General features: G+C 38.3%; 1 protein-coding gene across 2 annotated transcripts in view; it reads right to left on the bottom strand.

The window, feature by feature from the left end:
- LOC6537615 (histone-lysine N-methyltransferase, H3 lysine-79 specific) overlaps positions 1-21,804 on the bottom strand; it is a 38,974-nt gene extending 17,170 nt beyond the window's left edge. The window contains exons 1-2 of one of the 2 annotated variants that reach the window (XM_015192952.3): positions 21,378-21,634; positions 20,680-20,976 (exon numbers count right to left, since the gene is read on the bottom strand). The gene's annotated coding sequence lies outside the window, so the exon portion shown is untranslated. Of the gene's footprint in view, positions 1-20,679 lie in introns of both variants that reach the window. The other variant, XM_039376304.2, reaches the window with a different exon arrangement.
- Positions 21,805-22,106: the final 302 nt, after the last annotated feature.

The raw sequence follows: 22,106 nt of genomic DNA, 5'->3' as shown, positions 1-22,106 counted from the left end.
GCATTTCCCCCCAAAGCAAACACCGCACCCACCAAGCCAAACAGCCAACACCCCACACCGCACAGCCCACACCCTTCTTTTTGTTGTTTTTGGCACAAGGACGTGGAAAAACAAAAAAACAAAGCTGGCGAGTTCTTTCTCTCTTTCGCACGTTTGCTGTCTGCCTTGGTTACTGTGAATGAATGCTACTAGGAAGAGCACTAGATTTTTTCCACTGGATGGAAAAGGGGCGGCGGCGGCGGCAGCGAAAAAAGAAAAGGCAGTGGAAAACATGGAAAGAAAATGCACTCGCTGAATGCAGCTTTTGGCGAAATAAAAGCGGAAAAAGTGCACCTGCCGCAATTTTCAAAAGGTTCGCAAACAACATGGAGAGAAGCAAAATAAAAGCCTCGGAGAGCGCAAATGTAGGCCAACCACCCATTTCCCGCCCACTCAGAAAAACCAAACAGCGACAGAGTTGCCATCCCAAAGCAGGAAAAATAAAAACACACAGAAACGCATGGAAAATGCGGAAAATGAGTTCAACGCCGGTAGAGAAATAACAGCTAAAGCTGCAGACCGCCAGGCGGCGCCTCAACAAAAACTTCTCTGTTAATTCACAAAAAAAAAAAAAAAAAGTCAGGAAAGTATAAAAAAGAATATATAAAAAATTGCAGTAAGAGTGTGTGCAAGCCAAAGGCCCCATTAAACGAGGTCAACTATTTCTGCAATTGGAAGGCGGCGGAGGGCGCGCGGAATTGTGGGCGGCGGTGGGCGGTGGGCGGCAGTCGTTTGCATTTGTTTCAATTGCGTGCTTAGTTAGTAGGTTATGTGAATGTAAATTTGCATAATTACGAACTCCATACGAAAGCCAACACGCGCACAAAGTAAATATCAATATTTTGCTCCTTAAATTAAGCAGTCTACTGCCCGAATTAGCTACCGTTTACATGTCTATATTTATATGTTTATTTTTATAATAATATGTAATATATATTAATATGACCTCCAATTCGACTTGAAATATTTTAATGTCAAATGCCTGTAGTTTTCTAGAGTCCGTTTCTATCGAGTAGTTTTTCTCATGCACGAAAAGCTCGTAATGAGCTGGCAACTGGATCCCTTGAAAATATATACAACAAAATATCTAAATAATATACAAAATAAATAATTATTCTCTCTTGTTATATCTTACTTTCTATAAGTGCTTACATATGAACAGACAACTCCACATCTACATTTTTTCATAAAACAATGGATCAACACTATTTTGAAGTACCTTAAACAAAAGTTATCTATGAAAAACCTAACTCAATTTCAACTTTAGCTTTTTAAGCAATTTATTAAGGGTGCCAACATAGGAACATTTTATCTTTTGAATGTCATAAGTGTACCCAATTTTGACCATAGATTCAATTGCTTTCATTACAATTGGTAAAAGCTTGAGAAGTAATGGAAATACCAATCATTAAATATCTAGAAACAATGTTACAACCATTTTTATGGCATTTAACTATTTTTGCTGCATTTAAATATTCAATGCATCGATGTGAAATGCGGCAACATCGCAGCGTAGGAGGAAACAGCAGGAAATGGGTCAGTAATTAAAACTTATCGCCTGCAGGCTTCAATTGTTAAAAGCTATAGAAACGCAAAAAGAAATGTCCACCTAATATGTCGAGGGAGAACATAGACATAACTGGAACAGAACACCATTTATTTGTGAAATCAAAGCAAGGAAGAAAAACTAACTAATTGAAAACGATCCGGATGCTGGAGGGCCTTAAAGTTAAAGAGCAATTATCGTGCTTTGTTTAATGGAAACAAAAACAGTAGTTCACATGTGTGTGCTTGAAAATTCAAAAGTTAAATATATTTGTTTAATGCACTGGTTATGTTCTTTATAAGCTCCACAGAATTCAATCAAAATTTGTTTTGTTCCATAAAAAAAAGCTTTAAGTGCTGACAATTGCATTAGGTATTCAACATACGAAATTTCTTTTGTCCAAACAATTTAGTCAACTGTATCAAAACGAAACGCAATCGCAAAAGCCATCGTTGGGCCCAAAAACATTACTAAAACATGTTGAAAATACAAAAGGAAACAACTCAAAGGAAATTGCAGCATGCCTTAAATAAATAAGAGAAAATCCTGTCTAAATTACAGACTTAAAAGGAAATAATGTAGAACGAAATGACAACAAAAAGTATGAGAAAAGAAAAGCAAGAACCCAACCCAAATCGAAAGAACAGCGACAACATACACACCCCCAGATGGAGAACAACAAAATCAAAAGGGCCAACGGGCAGAGTTGAATGAAAACCCAAGAATAGAAAGCGATGTTGCCAATTTTCTCTTTGCCAAGCGCAGACAGGGTTGCCCTGCTGCCACTTTTACAAGCTCAAACGACCGATAAAAACGGAGCAAACGACGGGAGCAAAAGTATATAAAACAAAATAGAAATTGAAACATCCTTCCTGGATAGCGTTTGTCAGGTCGTTGTTGGTTTGCCCAAACTACTGATGAAATTTCATATACGCCACGGGGTGGCTGAGCGGCGTGCGGAACTAGGTTTTCCCTAGGAGCGGTGGCAGGAGTGCAACAATTTTCCATGGTGTGTGCTGTGCTGTGGTAGCAGAAGAACCTGCCACAAGGGTTGCCAGCCAGCCAGAAATGACAGCGACTCCGTGCTGTTGTCCCCAAAGGGGATGGTCGAGGTGCAATGCTCTGATGCCAGTGGAGAGAAAAAAGTGTTGCCAATATTCATTATCATGCAAATATTTGGTAATTTTGGTAATTATGTATATTAAGTATAAGTTTGCAAAAAGTAAGCGCACACGAATAGGAACAAATGTCATGTCAAGTCCAACGGAATCCTTGATTCTTCTTCAAAAAAAAGAAATTTTCCCAATTTTATAGCTAATTTGTTCCTGTGTACGGATGTGGAAAGAGTGCGACAAGTATTTCCGGATAAGTAGCAAAAGCGCCGTAACAAAATCTCTAACATTGTTGGGTTGTTCGCGTTGAGTTAGAGCATGAATTCGGTACTCAGGGTTTGGGTTATGGGACCTGATGGTCTGCAGTTTCAATTGGTGGCTCGAAAAGTGGGTGGCAGTGCTCTTGAAACATTTTCTGTTCGAGCAAAATAAAATATGAGTAAGAGAAAAGGGCTGGTGTTTCCGGAAGGAACGTCAAATGAAATATGGTAAAAAAAAAAAAAAAATGTAAATTGGAAAGAACTTTTTGTTGTTTGAAGTTGAGACAAAAAATTTATGGTCAAACGCCAAAGAGAGAATCATAAACTAAAGTAGAAGAAATGAAATAGAGGAGTGCTAAAAGCAATGTAAGTTGAGAAAAGCGATTAATTTCATGAATTATGACACATGAATTACACACAAGGATTGGATGGGAAGATGCAAGACAAGATGAGTTATGATAGGTAAAACGAAAGTATAGTTCAGCTGTTAAAAGGTATATACTATATACGTTGAAAAGTATGTAATAGGTAGAAGGAAGCGGTTCCGTTGATATAAAGTATATAAATTCTTGATCAGGATCACTAGCCCAGTCGTTCGTGTGTCCGTCTAACTGTCCGTCCGTATAAATGTCCAGATCTCAGGAACTATTAAAGCTAGAAAGCATGAGATTAAGCGTGCAGATTCCAGAGCCACGCCCACTTATACACCTGCAAACCATCCAAAACTGTTATAGCGTTCTCTATTGTTTTGGTTAAATTTGGGTATTTCAAATATATTTTAAGCGTACTTGTTTAACCAAGAATACGGTTTGCAAAACATGTGTGTTTGCATTTCGCCCAAAAGGAAACATTAAAATTGAATAAACAGCAGAGCAGACGTTGACAGTTTCAGTTCATTGAACCGAACTTAATTAAAAATCAAGTTGAAGGTCGACCTCTTAATTCCAGAGTGTGTTTGTATATATGGCCACAAAGAAAATATGCAGAATTGTTTATGTATTTAATTTGAATACAAAACGTTTTCGAGCCAAAAATCAGCCATACGCGATAAACAAAGGTTCGTTTTTCAGCAAAAAAGAAACTGGTAATTCGGCAAAGGTCAGTGAACATATTTAACAATAATAATAATAAAGAAACAAAAACAAAAACCAGACACAACAAGTGAAGCTCAATGTGAGACAGAGAGTAAAGTAGAAAGAAAGGGGACTATCATTCCGATCATGATTATTTCTGAGCAATGTCTCACGAAAAACCTGTTTTAATTGAAGCCCAGATTCGGTGGCTGGCTGCTGCTGCTGCTGCTGCTGCCTGAAGTTTGGCAACAGCGCTCACGCAACTAACAAAAATGTATAGCAAACAAACAAAGCAGTTGGCAGCTCTGCACCGCCAGCGGCAGAATTCCAATCAGAATTTCAAACATTTTAATATGAAAAACGTGACGCAGCAACAATAGGAAAACAAAAGGAGGAAGAAACGTCAGACAGGAACGTTTGAGAACTTAAACGACAACAGCAGCACAAAAATATCTGCAGCTGCTTGAGACAACAATTGTGGTCGGAATAATAACACAGATAGCCAGGTGTAACATGATCCCAAGGTATCTGTCTTTGTGTAATAGATATGGCAAAGGGCAATAATATTGTATCTTCATATTATTATTGATTTATATAAGTTTTCGCTTTTGTAAGAAAAGAGTACATACTACTTAATTGGGTTAGTAATAATAATTTCTTTACTTCTTTAAATGTACTTTTTTGTGAAATGGAAAATTTTACAAATGGATCTAGTATGATAGCCAGTGCTGTGAAAAGATGTGCGTTGATAGCCAGCAGCATTAGATCGTAGCTTACACGTTGGGTTTCCGATAGTGTGAACGAGTTGAGTGTGTGTTCGTGACAGGTGTTCGTTCGTGCGTGCCTGCAGTTGCATCTGTAAATGTATCTGTATCTTTATTTGTATCTGCAGCTGTGCTGGTGCTGGTGCTTGCACTTGCATTGGTGTGTCCGTGAGTGAACAGACTACGTAATAGCAGCATAAGTGCATCGAGTAATAGTCACGTACGCCACCACACACCTCACAGTGAGACCCGAAAAAAAGCAACTTACAAAACCAAAACAAACCAAACGCAGGTGTTGTTCATTTTCAATCGCCGAGTAAGGCAAAAGATGGAGCTTCTCAATTTCAATGCAATTCACTACAAGCGCTGTTAACAAGTGTCACGTTAAATAAGGAAATGACAACAAGTTCTACTTGTCTACTTTTGTTGACGCTGCGCTGCCTCGATTATGCAATGCATTTCGCCTTGGAATTTCTCTATCGCAACGACAACGTATTATTTAGATTCACTTTACGGTTTCAACTCTGGCAGCGGGAACTTAAAGGTCATTGCTTAAAGTATTTGGCATTAGCGTGCGTCGCTGAAGTGTGTGTGTGTGTGTGTGTTTGCCTTAAGGCTACATTAATTTCAGCTTTGAACTTGCAACTTCAACGGGATTTGGTTTTGTTCAGCTCCCCGCTGGTTAGAAGACTTCGCATGATCTAATCGCAGTGATTTAGTGCCCCTGGCAACTAGTTATTACTCATTTTCCAAGGTCTCACCCGGTTTTTTTTTGCCCAATTAAATCAGCATTTGCTTTAACAATTTTTTTTTACCCAAGTTGAAGTTTTAAAGAGTTGTCAAAACATATCTGAAATATCTTATTAAACTTAGCATATGAAATAAGCTATTAACTATTTTATATTAACAAATTTTAAATTATTGAACGTAACGCATAAATGCTGCTTATATGGTTACTACACTTAAATAAAATGAGTAAGAATTGTTTAGCAAGTATTTTAAAATTTCGCTGTTACTTGAACTTGGATTTCCATTGATTTAGTTCCTAGAAACGTTCACAGGTCGCCGTGTATAATGGACTAATATATCGCGGGTTTTTAAAGCCCTACGACTTTGCATTCCCATTCTGGTATGGCTTTAAAGCCTACTCCACACACCCACACAAAGGTGTAGCAGCTATCTCTCTCCGCCCTGCTCTTTCCGTCTCTTTTGCCGTCTGCGTTTTGTTTGTTTGTTGGCTTGCCTATTCAGTGAGTTGGTGGAGTTGCTGTTGGGGCCAGGAAACGTGTTTTTTTTTTTTGTTTGTCAGACGACCAAAAGGCGACGCGGCCTATACATAGCCCACAAGAACAGCATAACATAACTGCAAAACAACAACGAACGCAGCCAACAACATCTAGCGACTGACAAACCTGCAATACATTTCATGCCCTTAGGCTAAATACGTCGCACTGTGTGTTTGTTGCTCATCGCCAGTGTTCTCTGTACAGCTATCTCTCTTCATACTTCGCTGTCCCGTTCTCTGGCCACATTGTTGTTGTTGTCGTCGCTGCTTGGCCAACGACCTTTATCACGCTCTCGCACACCACAACCGCTCCTATTGGGCTGCTCTTCTCCTGCTGCAGCTCACTCGCTCACTCATTTGACAAGCCCAACGAACTACAGTGCGACTCCCGAAAATGGAACTTCTAGGGGAATTTGTTTCTAGTAAAACTACATAAGTATATCTCACAGCTTGTATGGTTCAATATATTTTCCTAAATTTAGTTTTATTTGGTTTTGTATGGCGACTGTAATTTGTAATTTGATTTAGTATAAATCAAATGAAATTATTGCTGACTAGTTGATTTATTACCAAAAATATCATAGGACTGCATAGATTATAATTTTCGGTGATTTGAATTCAGGTAAGACTGTAACTCCAGCTCAGTCAGACGGTTTTTGGCCTTTTCTCGGCTCTGTTTTCTCTCGCCTCGTCCGCTTTTTGCTCAGGGTTGCTTCCTCGTCTTCTTCGCTTTGTGCGTGACTCGCTGACGCCCTGTGCGTCCACGCCCCTTTCGCCCCCGTTCGACCCCCTACGCCCCACCCGTCTGTCCTTGTGGAGCGTCGTCAGCAATTTAACAATTTCGAGTTGGAGTCTCATTTGAGCCTTTTCTCGCACACTCACACACAAGCACACGCTTAGCAACAACCTGTCTGGCACACTCGTGTTTGATTTGCTATTTTTTGCGCGCGTCGCTTGCTTCAATTTTTTTCTGGTTTTATTTATATTTTTCCACTCGCCTTGGCATGTTTTCCAATTAAAGTGCAAGCGGCGGTGGCAAATTTTCAGTTTCCTCTAGCGCCATCTCTTTTGCACGGGCAATACACCTGTCCACGCGAACATGTGTGTGTGTGTGTGTTGTAATGGCTACATACAATTTACCGTTATATGCCATCGTAATAAGTAATAACAACAACAACAACGAATGAGACCCCTGTTGTTGCTTTTGTTATAATTTTTAGTATTCCCATTTCGCGTCTTTTTTTCTTCAGAATATTTCGTGTGCGATTTTTATCACATTTTGCACGCACACGCGAAAGCCAACGTGGCGCCATCTACCGGGGCGAATGCGAATAAAAATGCAATTTTTATATGCATTAGCTTCGGTTTTATTTTTGTACACTCGTTCGTTGCTCTTTGTTCCGCCTGAACTTGGTACCGCTTTCGTGAATCACGCGCCGCTTTAAAAAGCAGGTCAACCGCTCCTTCCATCTCGTTTCCCCCCCTAAACGTATGTATGTACGTATGAGACAAAAGGCATCAGCTAAAATAATAATAATAAAATTGCCATGCGAAGAGAACGCGCCATAAACATGCCTAGTTTATTTGACACAGATTTTATTTATGTGTTAAATGAGTGTAAATACTCACTGACGTCGTTTCTGCTGCTGTTCGGGGAAGTCTAAAATATTTTTCTTGATCAAATTAATAATGAAATTGAAAATAACATTAGGGCATCTAACTTTAAAAGTTAATATCTTCATGTTTAGTTAATTTTTATTAAATAGAAACGTATTTGTTTATAACTAGAGTTTCGCCTAGCCATAATTCATATCAGCAAATTGTATAATAAATTATTCTATCGTCTAGGTTGTTTTTCTAATACTCATCGCATACTTATTACTTGTTCATCGTATAAATTCCTAAAGAAAATTAAAGCAAAGGCTAAATACAGCAACCACAAAAAGTTGCACAGTGGTTGCAAGAATTGGAAAGTAAGTAATTACTTATCGCTTGAGTAATTTACGGTACTCGTTATTGAAAAGGGGGAATCCATTCAGCTGCTCTTTGCAACAACCCATTAATCGATGGTGCATGTATTATTATTATATCTGCTGTCATTAAAAGCAACGAAGGGCCTGTCACAATTTAAACTGATTCCATATGCAAATCGAAGGGAATATCCAAGGCGGGTAAGAACTTTATAGTTTATTCATTCGATATGGATTACTTAATAGATAGTTCGGTATCCTCTACATATCATCGTAGAGGATTATTAGTTTTAAGTAAAAGCCAACTTTAAAACTATAAAGGACTAATAATTACATTAATAAATCTGTGGTTTTTAATATTAAATCCATTTTTCTGGCAGATGGTTGAATGAGCAATTACCCTTTTTGGTAAAGTACGTGCAAATACAAATTTAGATATTATATCGATTTTTAGCTCATTTGTAATTTGATTTTCCCCTTTAGACCTGACCTACACCTACCTTTCTACACCTCTCTTCTACGTATTCACGTCTCTCTCCCCCTTGATAACAGAGTTGTTCGGCGGATATTACGCAACACATGCAAAATGGAAACGAAGCAAAGTCACAGCTAATAAATAATGCAAATTCAGTGCAGAGGCACGGAGAGGAACGGGTTTTCCAGGGCGGCAAGGAGGCAATTGAACTTTGTTGCAGTAACTTTCTTAGGTTGAACAGCTGTTGCTGTTGCTGCTGCTGCTCGAAAGAGAGACGGCCACATCAGCTGCGAGTGAGTGAGTGAGATGGGGAGAGTGCAATAACTTTTCGCTTTTGTCCCGCCACATTTATTATCGCTTTATTTTTATCGCATAAATAAAAGTGCAAAAGCGTAAAAAGGGCTTGTCAACGACAAGTCGCGCCGTCGAGTGGAATGAAATGCAATGAATGAGTTCAGCTGAGTTGAGTTGAGTTGGTTTGGGTTGCGCCAAGAGTGAGACAGGCAACCAGAAACCGAAAGAGACGGCAAAAGTGTGTGCAGAAAGTTTAAGGACATATTTGTCATGTTTTACATTTGACTTCAAGTGCTGTGCACTTTAAGAACTTTACCTTGGAATTTTATAGGGAGCAAACGGGAGGTCAGGTGCTGTTTTCGGTTTTACGAAGGGTTAACTTGCGTCTTCCTGTGAGTTTTATATTTATGACGACCAAGCACGCGACTCGCATTTTATTACCTTCCTCGTGCTGCGTTTCTTGTTTTTTTTTTTTAAAGGGAGGCGGAAGAAAATCCTGAACCACACCCAACTTTTAGAATTGTTTATGTTTGGCCGAAGACCATGGACCCTCGTTTTCCCGACCTGACCGGCTTTACCGTTTAATGGTGTTTATGGCTCTTTGTCAAAAATGGGCGTGTTTGGTAGACAGTTTGTATTGCTAGTCCTTGTTTTACCCTGATCTAAACACAGGGGGCAACACACTCATGCAAAGATGGTAAAAAGGTGCGATCCGATAAGCAAAGGAGCTCAGAAACCAGAGACAGCCAAGAAGTAATGTGTGTGGATGCAAGAATTTAGATAAACATTTAAATATAATTTATATATAAGTTTAGGTTGTTTTTGTAGTATTAAGAAACGTGCTTCTACTAAAGATATCTGCTTGATCAAGTTTGCTAAAAATTCCAATTTTTAGACCGCCCTTATAAATTATTGAAGGTCAAATTTGCCTCCCATTTAAACACAAAAGAGAATACTTAATCAAGTTCGCCGACTATCAGATACCCGTTTCTCAGCTAGTGGAAATGTAATTGAGAAATTTTTAAATTTTTCTGGCATTTTGCTAGGAAGGAAAAACAATAATTAAATGGAAAAAAGAAATTTGTTTCTAGAATCTGTATGCTTAATAGTTCCTGAGATCTCAACGTTCATACGGACGCTATTCATGATCAATAATGTATATACTTCAAATGATCTGTGATTCGTTCCGTGGCTCATAAACTATTATTCCGATAATATAAGAACTATATTGTAAATACTAAATACGGAATACAATCGACAATAAATAAAAATAAACAAAAATTAGAAAATTTAGAAAATTTCCTTTTAAATTGCTCATTTAGGTACACTCTTGAGTAGATTGAGTAATTTTGCTATATTTGCGCTTTAACTATTCCATTTCCCAATTGATTGGCTCACTTTAACACACAATGGCAATAAATTAAAATGACTGCAAAAAAAAAAAACACACACAAAATGCACCTGCACCATGGCATCGATATGTATGTACGAGTATATACTTTAAAACCAAATAAAACTAGCAAAGCATTTGAAAATTAATTGCAAAAGCCATTTGGACCGGACCTCGGGCAACATTTTGCATTCAGAAAGTGAGAGAGCGAGGCAGACACAGAGTGCTAGAGCGAGACAGAAGGGGAAACGAGGGCGTTGGTCACTTAAACGGAAAAATTGGAAAACTTAAATGCACCAAAAATGGTAGATGATAGCGCCTCGAATTTAAAACGCTGCAAAACATTTTTGCCGGCAAAAGATTAAAGCACACGCATACACTACACGGCGCATGTGTGTCTGTGTATCGGGTTGAATAAAGCAATTTCAGCGAGTGGCTGGGTGGTTGGGAGGTGGGTGGCTCGTGGCTCGTTGCCCGCCACCCGTTTGGGGTTAAATGCCATAAATAACGAAACAGGCGGCAGTCAGCACATAAAATACAAGCCAGGCACATAATATACAAAACAGAGAGGAAGAGAAAGGAAAGGAAGAGCGAGACTGGCAGAAGTGGAGAAAGGCAGAGAGAATGAACCGGCCGGGGAATACACAAACACACACAAAGACACTCGCAAAAAGCTAAGCCTGTGTGCGCCACTTTTGGGTGTGTGAGAAAGGGACGGACACCCGAGCATAAGGGACGGAGATGAATAGACAGAGCGAATGAATGAATGTGTGGCAAATTTAGCTATTTTTTGGACAAATCCGGCAAAATTCAAGGATCATATTTGGCTATTTTTGGAACTTGTGTTCGGGATTCATTCAAGTGCTGCTTAATTTGCATTACCTTTGCATTTTAAGTAGTACACTACAACATATTAGCATACCTTTCAGAAACAATCCATTATGAAAAAAAAAATATTACTTAGAAGGTCCTAATGCTAATTGCTACGTACAACGCAACTTAAAGTTAATACAAATTTTATTCCAAATCATGAATTACCTAAAATTGAGACCTAAAATATTGGAATCTTGCTAACCCAATAATATTGAACATGCTCTTTTTCCCTCCGTCAGAGGAATTGAAACTATAAAAAACATTAAAAAAAAAATGTAAACTCGCTCGAAGGAATAAAGCGTGTGTGCTTCCCATCTGGCGTTTTAATGGAATCTTATCCCCTGACTTACGTGGTAATCTACAGTGGGCAGCACTAGTTTGCGAGTGGCGCTGACGTCGCTGCCAGCAGCCGAAGAAGGGCAAAGGGCGGGTGGTGGGGAGGCATAAAATCAATAAAATCAAGGGCAGACAATGCTGATGCCGCTGCCGACGTCGCTGCTTCCCAAGGCAGCGCACGTGAGGCGACCGCTCCTTCTTCTACCTCTTGTGTGTGGTGGGTTTTCGGGGGGAGGTTTGGTGGGTGGTGTTCTGCTGGCAGCGACAGCAACCCCTATGGCAGCATTATTGTGAAAGTTTCCGACTGCGCGAGAGTGTGTTTGACTTTGTGTGTATGTGTATACGTGTGTTTGTGTGTGTTTGTGAACGGAGGCAGTAAAACGAAATGAGAAAGCATGAAAAATAATCATTCTGCGGAGTTACTCCCGCAACGACGACCCCCCTCCACCCCCTCCTCATCACCTTCCTTAAATGCCAAAGAAACTTTTTTTGGGCGGTGCCTAGAAAAATATTTCAAATAGCAAAGCAGAGGCCAAAAAAGTAGATCTCTTAGAGTTTGTGGGGTTCTTTGTTGTACAGCAGGGGCCAAGTTTCTAGTGTTGGGCATTTAACCAGGCAGTCTTTAACAGCACATAACCACAATTCAAAGTAGAAATTCCTTCAAAAGCACAATGTGTTTGGAAAGCAAGTGTCCGGTCCTATACACTTGGCCAACACTGTACAACGGGGGCTCCCTGCTCGCTCTTCATTTCGCTTTCTTCGTGTCTGCCTTAGTGATTTTGGGCGCTGTCAGCGGCAGAAGGACGGAGTTGGCAAAAAGGACGAACTGGCTGAAACGGAGCAGCTGGAGGAGCAAGGAGCAAGGAACAAGGAGCAAGGAGCAGCGGCTTCTGTTTCGCCTGTTTTTATTTTTCGCTCGCAAAACAGTTTTGGTGTCGTGGGTGCGGCTGTCCTGGCAGGATATTGTTCTCTTGAATAAGAAGGCGCGCCATCAAATTTAATGTGCGGACTAATAGAAAATGGCGTCTGCATTTAAATTTCCCTGAAGCTTTTGGCAAGGACGTCAGAGCGGATGGATTCCCTTTATTTCATTTTCTTTTCTTTGTTTAAGTTGAGTTTGCATTCAATTAATGTGAAAATGTCAAATTTTTGGATGGCGGTGGTGGTCGTGTCTTGGGAATTGTGCTCGAGAAGGCTCTTGTTGTTATTTGTAATGTGATACAGCGAATGGTAAGAGATGGGCGTGGCAAATTTTCATTATTCCCTCTTCTGTCTTTTAACAATTTTACTGTAAGTTAAATGTTGATGCCAGAACTTTAATATGTTGAAAGAACATGGAAAAACTTGCATTAAGTGGATGCAATGAACATAGTGATTAAATTTGTCTCTCATCAACATCATCACAATTTATTTAGATAATCGGTCTGCAGATTTGGCAATACACCATTCCAATTTAAGTGTCAAATCATTTCCTAATTAAACTTTCATGGATAAGCTATCACAATTTAAGCCATCTAATTGCCCATTAGGATGCTGTATAAAATCTCGTTCGTATTTCATTCTGTTTTTCTTTTTGCTGTTATCGCCACAAATTATCACAAAACACTTTATGTTGGGCGACAAGTTTAAAACATTTGATTTTGGGCTTTAATTTCTAAACTGCCACTCCACACGAGGAGCGAGCTAAGCCTAAAATTAATAATCCTTTCCGACAACTTAATAGCCATATTAGTAACAAATAATAAAGGCAATAAAGGTTAGACAAACTTAAAGTGATTTAAGTTTCACCAAAATGACGGCCTAGAGAAAACAAAGTCTTCGCAATCTATCTTCATATTCAATGAATTAAATTATCGGCATCAAAGTGAACCAGAGCAATGTTGCTTATACGGAAGCTTTGAGAGCCTCAAGCTTCTATCTTGTGCACACTGAAATAACATTTCAGGATTCAAAATGTTAAATATTACAAAATGACTATGAATACCATTCTAATTCTTAAGAAATTTCCATACATGTGTGTGGGAACACGCAATCATAATCAGACAATTTTCTCAAGCAGAACTTATAAAATCTACTTTTTTTTTTTAATCTATAAAACTTTTTGGGGAATATTCCCTAAACTTCTAGGTTTATTTGATAACACTCGCAAATATGGTCAAAAATGATATTCTCTACTTAAAGAAGAACCTTTTTTAATATAAGATTTTCTTCTGTGTGTGAAGAGCGGCAACTGCGCGGCGTCAAGACTGCCAAAGTAAAAATGGGCGCAAAAACTAGTTACACAAACACACACAGCCACAGCTGCAGACAAGATGCCAGCCCACCCAACCGCCACCCACTGACCTGGCACGTCTCCCCCGTCCTCCAGGGACACCTCCCTCCCCCCCCACCTTTCCCACCTAGCAGACAGTGCCACTCCCCCCTACTCTACCCAAATTGAGCTTGGGGCGTTGTTGCCGCATTATTTTTATCAAAAATGTTATCAAAATGTGCGTTGCCAGCTGCAAGTACGGGCGAGGAGGGGGGAGGGAGGTGTAATGGGGGGAAAAGGGATTTTCCGAGCAGCGGGGGGATTGCTGAGCTTTTTACTGTATGAATGAGGTCGAACGGTGGGTGGGAAGTGGGTGGTTTCATGCTGGCTTAGATGGTATAAGAAAAAGTTGAAAATGAAAATAATGACAGCGTTGACTGAGAGAGATAGGGAAGTGGGTAAATGGGGAAAAGCGGCAAAAGGAGGAGCCCAAAGCGGCGAAGGAAAAGTAGGGGGTGTTAAAAGTGTGGGCGTCGTTTGAGTGGGCCTTTTGGGGTGGTAAAGTAGGTGGTGTGTTGGATTTCCAGCTTTTGTTCGTTGCTTTTTGTTTTGTTGTCTGCGAGAAAAAGTTGCACTTAGGTGTGTGTGTGGCTGTGTGTGTGTGTGTGTGTTGGCTGTGGAATTTTGCGCATGTACGGCGAGCACATAATACATAAGTTATATGCCCGGGTGTATATACACAACGCAACGTAAATTGTTATCGATTTTCCCTGTTGCCATGAAAGAGGAATGTGGCCCAAGGGGCCAAAGGGGGGGATATGGGGATCTGGGAATATAGATGAGGTACAGAGTACATGTGTGTGCCTTGTTTATGTTTATGGCATTTTAGCATTACGACAGCGGCTAAGTAAGTCCATTTATATATCCACAGCAACGGATGCCACAGCATCTCAAAGATACACAGATGCAAAGAAAATAGTAGCGAATCGAGGCAGATGTATATGGATAGCTATTAATATGAAAACTTTTTTGAAAAAATAACACTTGTTCACACTACGCTTTGAAAACTGATCCGATGTCTAACAGATTCTAACGTATGTATTTATGAAATGACTGCGTAATCTTTTCTAATCGCGATCATTTTTAAGAGGTATTCCAGATATATAAACCTAACCAGTTCAAAAGTAATTGGGATGGTAATTGGGATGGGCCAGTACTGGCAATTTCAAGGGCATGTCATTTTGTGCAAAAGTTGAATGCTATTATCTTGGCTGCAACCAGGTTTTCATAGATACAAAACCTGAATGAAGGATGTAATGTAATGTTATGCCACGGAAAGGCAAATTTTGTCCGTCCTAAGGATTCCTTATCTATTCCATTTTATTCCCAGTCCTTCCTGTTCCTAATTAAGGTTATATTCTCTGGGTATTCAGTCGCTGACATCTTGTTTATCTATGGGATTTGTCATTAAATCTGCAAAACCCAAGGAAAATGTAATTTGTCAACATTTGATGGCATTATCCAGCAGCTGAGGGACCAACTTAAAGATAACGGCTGAGTTGCGTTTAAATGAATGAACGATTTATGTAAGTGGTTTTCCAACGTGATATTGTGTTTTTATCCATTTTTTTTTTGTTATTTTTCTGTTTGTTATCACTTATTTATACGGCGAGCCAATAAGAAATGGACAACATGCTGTTCTGACATAGAGGCACATACCAGAATCCTTAATAAATCATTCAATCACGCCATTTGATCAAAGATTAAGGATCCAAATGCCCAAGAAGCTCCCGATTCCCTTGCCTCGTACGTGTTTCTAGGGAAAGGCAATGCTACGGCTAATTTCTGTTTTAAAAACAGAAGTAAAAAAAAAACATCAACATTCATAAAAAAAAGCAGGCGTTAATATACCCTGATTAAATCATATACAGGTATCGACATTGCTAGCTAAAAATTTTATTTATCTGTTATTACTTAATAAATAAATAAATAAAATGATTAAGTATATCCTTAAGAATATTAACATTTTTGATTTATGGGTAATGCATGATAAGGAATGCTCAAGTATACAACGTTAAAGTAAATACGACGTTTCTGATTTCCTATAATTTAGATATTAGTAATTGAATAAGAATGAAGAACTCAAGCCTATGGAGCCCTACAATAGGGCATTGGGCATTGGTAAACCTTTTTTATAAGATTTCCTAGCCGCCGCCTTCTTGCATTTTATTTTATCCCTGCAAGGATTTATCGAACTGGGACCCTTTTAATTTATGTATTATATTCTTCGCCTTTCTAAGACTTATTCACTCTGACAGGCGGTGCCAGTTTGTCTTGGCTTCGCTTTCAAACACATGTTTTGCTGTTTTGCCTTTTCGTTGGCAACTGCTGCCACAGTGGAAAATCAGGCAGCAGGAAAATCTGGAGCGAAACAACAAAGTAGCAGCAGAAAACAAAAAGTAATACATACGTTGTTTGCATCCTGCAAAAGCACTAGGTGTGGCCGAGGGAGCCAGAAAAAGGAAAAGAATTAAGCAAACATTTATCGATTTATGTGCCAGCGAGATCTTAAAGCTTAAACTGGAACCGCACGAAAATTGCCATCGACACAAAATGGGGGTATATTGCACATACATATGTATGTTTGTATGTACATGCATAAATATATAGAGATATATACATTTGTTTGTCACAGGATTTCGAGCGAAGCCCATTAAACGACGAATCAGCACAAAAAATTGGAAAAGGGAATAAAAGAGGCCAAAGAACGACCTCAATTTATTAAACTGATTGGAGTCCATTCGATGAATGAATTGTATTTCGTATGAACATGTGACGTTCATTTGTGACCGAAGACCACAATAATGCCATTACCACCAAGAAGAATAAAAGAGGAACTCTCCAAATCCCACTGCCTACTCAAAAAACTGAAAAAATCCACCCACAACCACTCGAAACCCACTTAAAAGGAGAGTGAAAATGCATTAGGCTTTGAGCACATACAGAAACAGAAAACTGGCAACAGCGCACGAAGAGGTCTTGAAGCTAAACCATAATTATCTATCTCTGGAACTTCAAAGAAAAAATCATTTTCACTTTTAGTCTGCGGGAAAGCAGATTATTGTCGTCATCTCAGTCTAACATGCTTTAAAAAAAATTTAAATATGGTAAATATTTTGCATTTAACTTTAAATTAATTAAAGTTGTTTCATTACGCCCCGTTTTAAATCCTTAAATCTTTCATCTTTTTTGGGGTTAAATTCTTTTAAACAGTCAAGTTGTCATTTCAAATCGCAGAGTTTCCATCTTGTGCTATTTCTGTGACCAGAAACCAATTCCTTGTATCTAATGTCCCATACAAAGTTGCATATCTAGCGTATCTGAACAATAAAAATAAAAATAAAATAAAATAAAAGCTGCACAGCACAAAACAACGAAAAACGAGAGGCAAGCAAGCAAAACAAATAAAGGCAGCAAACATTGCCGGCCAACAACTCCACGTAAACTTCATTTACAGTCTGGCTGCGGACCCCGATTCCTCCCCCTTCCACCTCCACAAAAACTCCACAGAGGGAGCTCTCCTCTTGCCCCCTCTTTTCAACCATTCCGTCGCCCATGCTGCCATTTATTGAAAGGCCTGCACGCAGTTTGTTTTTGTTTTTTCTCTTTTTTGCTAGCTCAAACACAAAATTACTTTTTGTGGCTTGACTGGTGAGGTTTCTCCATCTCGCTTTTCCGCCTCTACCTCGCTCCCTCTCTTCCCACTCTATCTGCCGTGCTTCCTCTTACTATCTATCTACAACTGAGTTCAACCAAATAGTGCGCATTGCAAAGAATTTAATTGCTTCAAAGCACCCGGCTTTTATAAATGCTACACATTTTTTAACATGAAAAAAATTTCAAAATTAGATTTAAGCAATGTTTAACCTTGAAAGCCCATTAACACCTATGTATATAAATATAATAAGCGTATTAAATTCGATTTCGGCAAATTTTTTACATTTGAAACTTACTCTGCAAATGAAAACGGCAAATTACAAAAATTGTATTGTACAGTTCAGTCATTAACATTCTGTAATCCCTTTATTTTGCTGAATATAAATGAAAAATGGGTTAGTTATTTAATTTTCTCAATTTTACCCAAGCACATCTACTGTATTGTCCTGAACTGTAGCTTTTTCGTTTATCTTGCATGCTCTTTCTGTTTGTTATTGTGTGTGATAGCTTTTATTTAGTTTTTTGTTTTTCCTCTTTTTTTTTAATAAATGCTTGGGTTCATTCAACTGTCAAAAAACACTATACATACACGTGGAATGGGGCAGAGATAGACAAATAAAAAGAGAGAGGAAAAAACAAGATCGAAGCTCACGACGTGCATACGAAAGATGTAAAATTAATCGAGCTGCTTCTTCGCCTGAAACATTTTAAATATTTATGTTTCCTTTATTGCCGATTACTCCTGTGCATACACATGTATGCAATTTCCCCGATTTTCCGACAGCTGCTTTCGAACTTTTTGTTCTAAATTTAAGTTCAAATTCTAAGCAGTGAACAACATTTTTCAGCATCTTTATTAACGAATTCGCTCTGCACTCGCATTCTGTAAAGGTTTTTCCTTGTTTTTTCCGAATATGTTTATCTATTTTCGTTTCAGCGGGCGTGTGTGTATTTGTTGTATTTATGGCATTGTTTCGCTTTCGAGTTTCCGCCATGAAAGTGCAGACCTCCAAAATGCAACTATTTCTGTCCGACATACATAGATACACAGCCGATTCGCCATAGTGTGAGTGCACGCCGTGACACAGGCAGTCGAAATTGTTCATAGGCTATACTTAAAACTTATAATTGTAATCGAACAATGTTAAGTTAAGTAAACTAATTTGTATTGTTTTTAAACATTAAAACTGATTTGTAATTCCAAAAAATAGATCTTATCTTATCACATTAGTTTTCTTTCGATGACTATAAAATCAGCGCCAAAAAGCCACATCGTAATCTATGGGAGAAGAAGAATCAACCAGGAAGAGAAGCGGAAGATAAGGGAGAAGCAGCATCCAAACAGAAAAAGCGTTACCAATACCGAGAACCTTGAGCTGGCAACGGTATCTCTTCTTTACAAACACACATATGTACATACATATGCATGCATCAAAAGCTACCATAAGGAAGAAGAAGAGGAGCAAGATGCGGGCTAGAAAACGGAGAAGTAGGCAAAATGAAGAGCAGAGTGCAATGGCAACAACAAAGTAAAATAAACAACAAGAAGAACAACAACAAAAAAACTGAGGAAATAAAGTGGGAAGCAAAGCTTTCTGTTTTTCTTACTTGCGTATATATATGTGTGTGTGTGTATCCAATGCAGCAGCGGCAACCAAAACAACAACAATCGAAGTACAGTGAACCGAAAGATTCGAAAAAGTTGTAAAAGCACATGTATATACAGTTGTGTTCATTGAAATAGCAGTCCGGAAATTGTTAATATTTTGTAAAAAGTGAGTTTGGTTAAGTTGATTGTTATATTTAATTATATTTATTTATATATATTAAAATAAATAAAAAAAATATATATTTCAGTGGGTAGAAGACAGCACTGATCCCAGGAAGAAAGAAAGTTGATTCTTAAGCTTAGAGGAAAGGGAAAATCATATACAAAAATCAAAAAATTCTTCGATGTCCTGTAAAAATTGTATCCAACGCCATTAACAATGATTTGAAGCCCGAAAATTTTGCTACCTCACGTAAAACCACAGGATCGACGCAATATTGCTTGAAATTAAGTCTTAAGTCTCGCAGGTGATACGCACTGCTATTTCAATGAACACAGCAGTAGTATTACATATACAATTCTTAAAGTTTACTGATGTGCTGAAGGACAAATGCAACTTCTAAACGAAGTAACGGTAATTTCGAATGCACACTATTTTGAATAAATAGACAAGTGTGTACTATTAATATTGCTTTATATTGCTTCTTTCTTTTTTTAATTTTTACAAGTCAAATATGGGAGGAAATCCTTTTGAAAAGAGAAATGCTAATTGGGAATTTGACTGTCAAATATTTTCTCTGTTATCCTTTTTGAGCAAGAAAAAAGAGTTAGATGAATGACAAAAAACAGTTGATGCTGTGCAACCACTTTAATTGACAGAAAACATGCGGTCAAAATGAATGGCCAAAGTCGAAGTGGCCAAATGGTACGCATATCTCGGCCTAAATCTATATGCATACAAATTTATATCCGGTTTTATATCCTTAAATCACCACACACAAAAAAAACACTCTTTCTTAGATTTTTCACTTTTGGGGTTTCTTTAATTGGATTGTGTTTACTGCCACTGACAGCATTTAAAACTTTTAATGGACGTAAGCAACAATACAGCAATCAAACTTGTAGGTTATTGAATCCTAATTTAACCCACACGAAAATTTTAATGGCGATATTAGTCCGATACCAACCCATTTCGAATCATAATTCGAAATCTTCTTACTCATCATATTCGTAGGCAAGATGAGAATTATTTAATATCACATTTAAGAACAAAAATATTTTTTATTCTGACAAATTTAAAATTCATATATTTTTTTGAATTTACACATTATAAACTTTGTTCGCAAAATTCCAAATCTGTTTTGTATGCTGCGTTTAGTAAAGGTGAGTATAAGACAAATAATAATAGTTGTCAAACGACTGCTTATAAATTATCAAATAGAAGTCCACTTTAATTTAATGACCTTATATGGCACTTTTGGTAGGGCGAACGCCCACTGTCTTCCCAAGCGTTATAATTAACTGCCCCAGATTCCGGAGTATCCGGCACATGGGAAAGCAATAAATAAATACGTTTGGCTTTTCCCAAGAGTGTCTGATATTGCACTTCCGCTCTTATCGGAGAAGCAAACAGTATGACCAGTGAACACACCGAAGTTAATATTACAAATTTTCCGAAGAGTTATTCGCCATTTCTTCCCGTTCTTAACTCTTATTTCGCTTTCGGTTTAAAAAATATTACTCACATTTAGCAAACTCAGCGCTCTGCTTCTTCTCCCTCTCCCTCTTTCTCCACGCGCTGTCAATTGATAAGCCGTTAGCCGACGCCTCTCTCTCACTGCTCTCTTTTAAAGTTCTTGGTTTTTGTTTTAATCCATTCGATGTTGTTGTTGGTGGTTTTGGTTGTTTGGTGTTAGTTGCATTTCAGTAAAGAAGATGGGGAAGACGAAGACGTTTGAAACCGCAGTTCTCTGATTAAGCAATATGATTAACCTTAGATGTATTTTGTATTTACTATGTGATAAACTTTTCGTTGTCAAGCACTGTAAGAAACACGGGAGATAGACAAGATTACGTTTGACACTTTTTGATTAGCTTTTAATCTTTTTCATACACAATTGTATGCACACTAACACACACGCGTAAAAAACTCGCGGCAGCTACTGCTGCTCTTCTTCTTGCTCCGCCGCCTCTTCTTATTCTTCAAGCAGCAGCCTCTTTTTTCTTCGTCGCTTTCTCGGCTCTTCGCTTCGTATATTTCATACAATTTTCTTTGTTGCAATTTAGGCATTTGTTTTAGCACACATGCACACTAAACACAGACACGTACACGTACACACACAGAGGCGTTAGCAGCAAATTATATTTTGCTGTTCTTTCTCTTTCACGCCGTACTGATTTACCGCCTCACTCTGGCTCACACACTCACACACTGGCTACTCACGTAATTCAGCTAATTTTTTCGTATTCTTCCTTTCCGGCCAAATCTCACAATTGCCTCACTTCGATTCGCTGCGAGAACAAGCACGAGTATTGTATTGTATAATTAAGAATTTTTCTCCGATTTGCTACGACCCCAAAATGTTTCAGTACACACAGACACCACACACACACACGCGCGCGACGAGGAGGACGACGCAACGACACGTCCGTTATGTTCCAGCGAAAGAGAGAAACAAAAACACAAAAAGGAAACGAAGAATCCCTAACGGATGGAGGAAAAATGACTAACGCCAAATTGAAATCGAATATTCGATTGTTATACGTCATTGAAAAGTTGGGATTTTTGGTTGCTCAAAATTGCGTGACTTCTGGATCGGACCCCATATATATTTATTTAGATAAGCGTATTATTAAAAAAGCGTAGTAAAAAAAACTCGACTATAGCGTTCTTTCTTGTATTATAATATGCCTTACTTTCAAACACATCTGAAAAAAAAAAATTTCTAAGCAATTACTTTGCTCCACTGTACGCTAAACGATATTCAGTATGCCCATTCTAAGATAATCTCCATCAGTGTGAACAGCTCCTGATCGGAGAGTGTGTACCATAAGCATAAGAGAGCGCGAATCAAACAATCAAATTTAAATATTATTATATTATATTAATATTATTATTAATTAATTAATTAATATTATTAATTATTAATATTATTGAGCACTTTCTAGCATC

This window comes from Drosophila yakuba, chromosome 3R, assembly GCF_016746365.2.
Source record: "Drosophila yakuba strain Tai18E2 chromosome 3R, Prin_Dyak_Tai18E2_2.1, whole genome shotgun sequence".
In the NCBI taxonomy this organism is placed as follows: domain Eukaryota; kingdom Metazoa; phylum Arthropoda; class Insecta; order Diptera; family Drosophilidae; genus Drosophila; species Drosophila yakuba.
The sequence above is the reverse complement of the archived record's forward strand: the minus strand, read 5'-3'. Positions and strand labels throughout refer to the sequence as shown.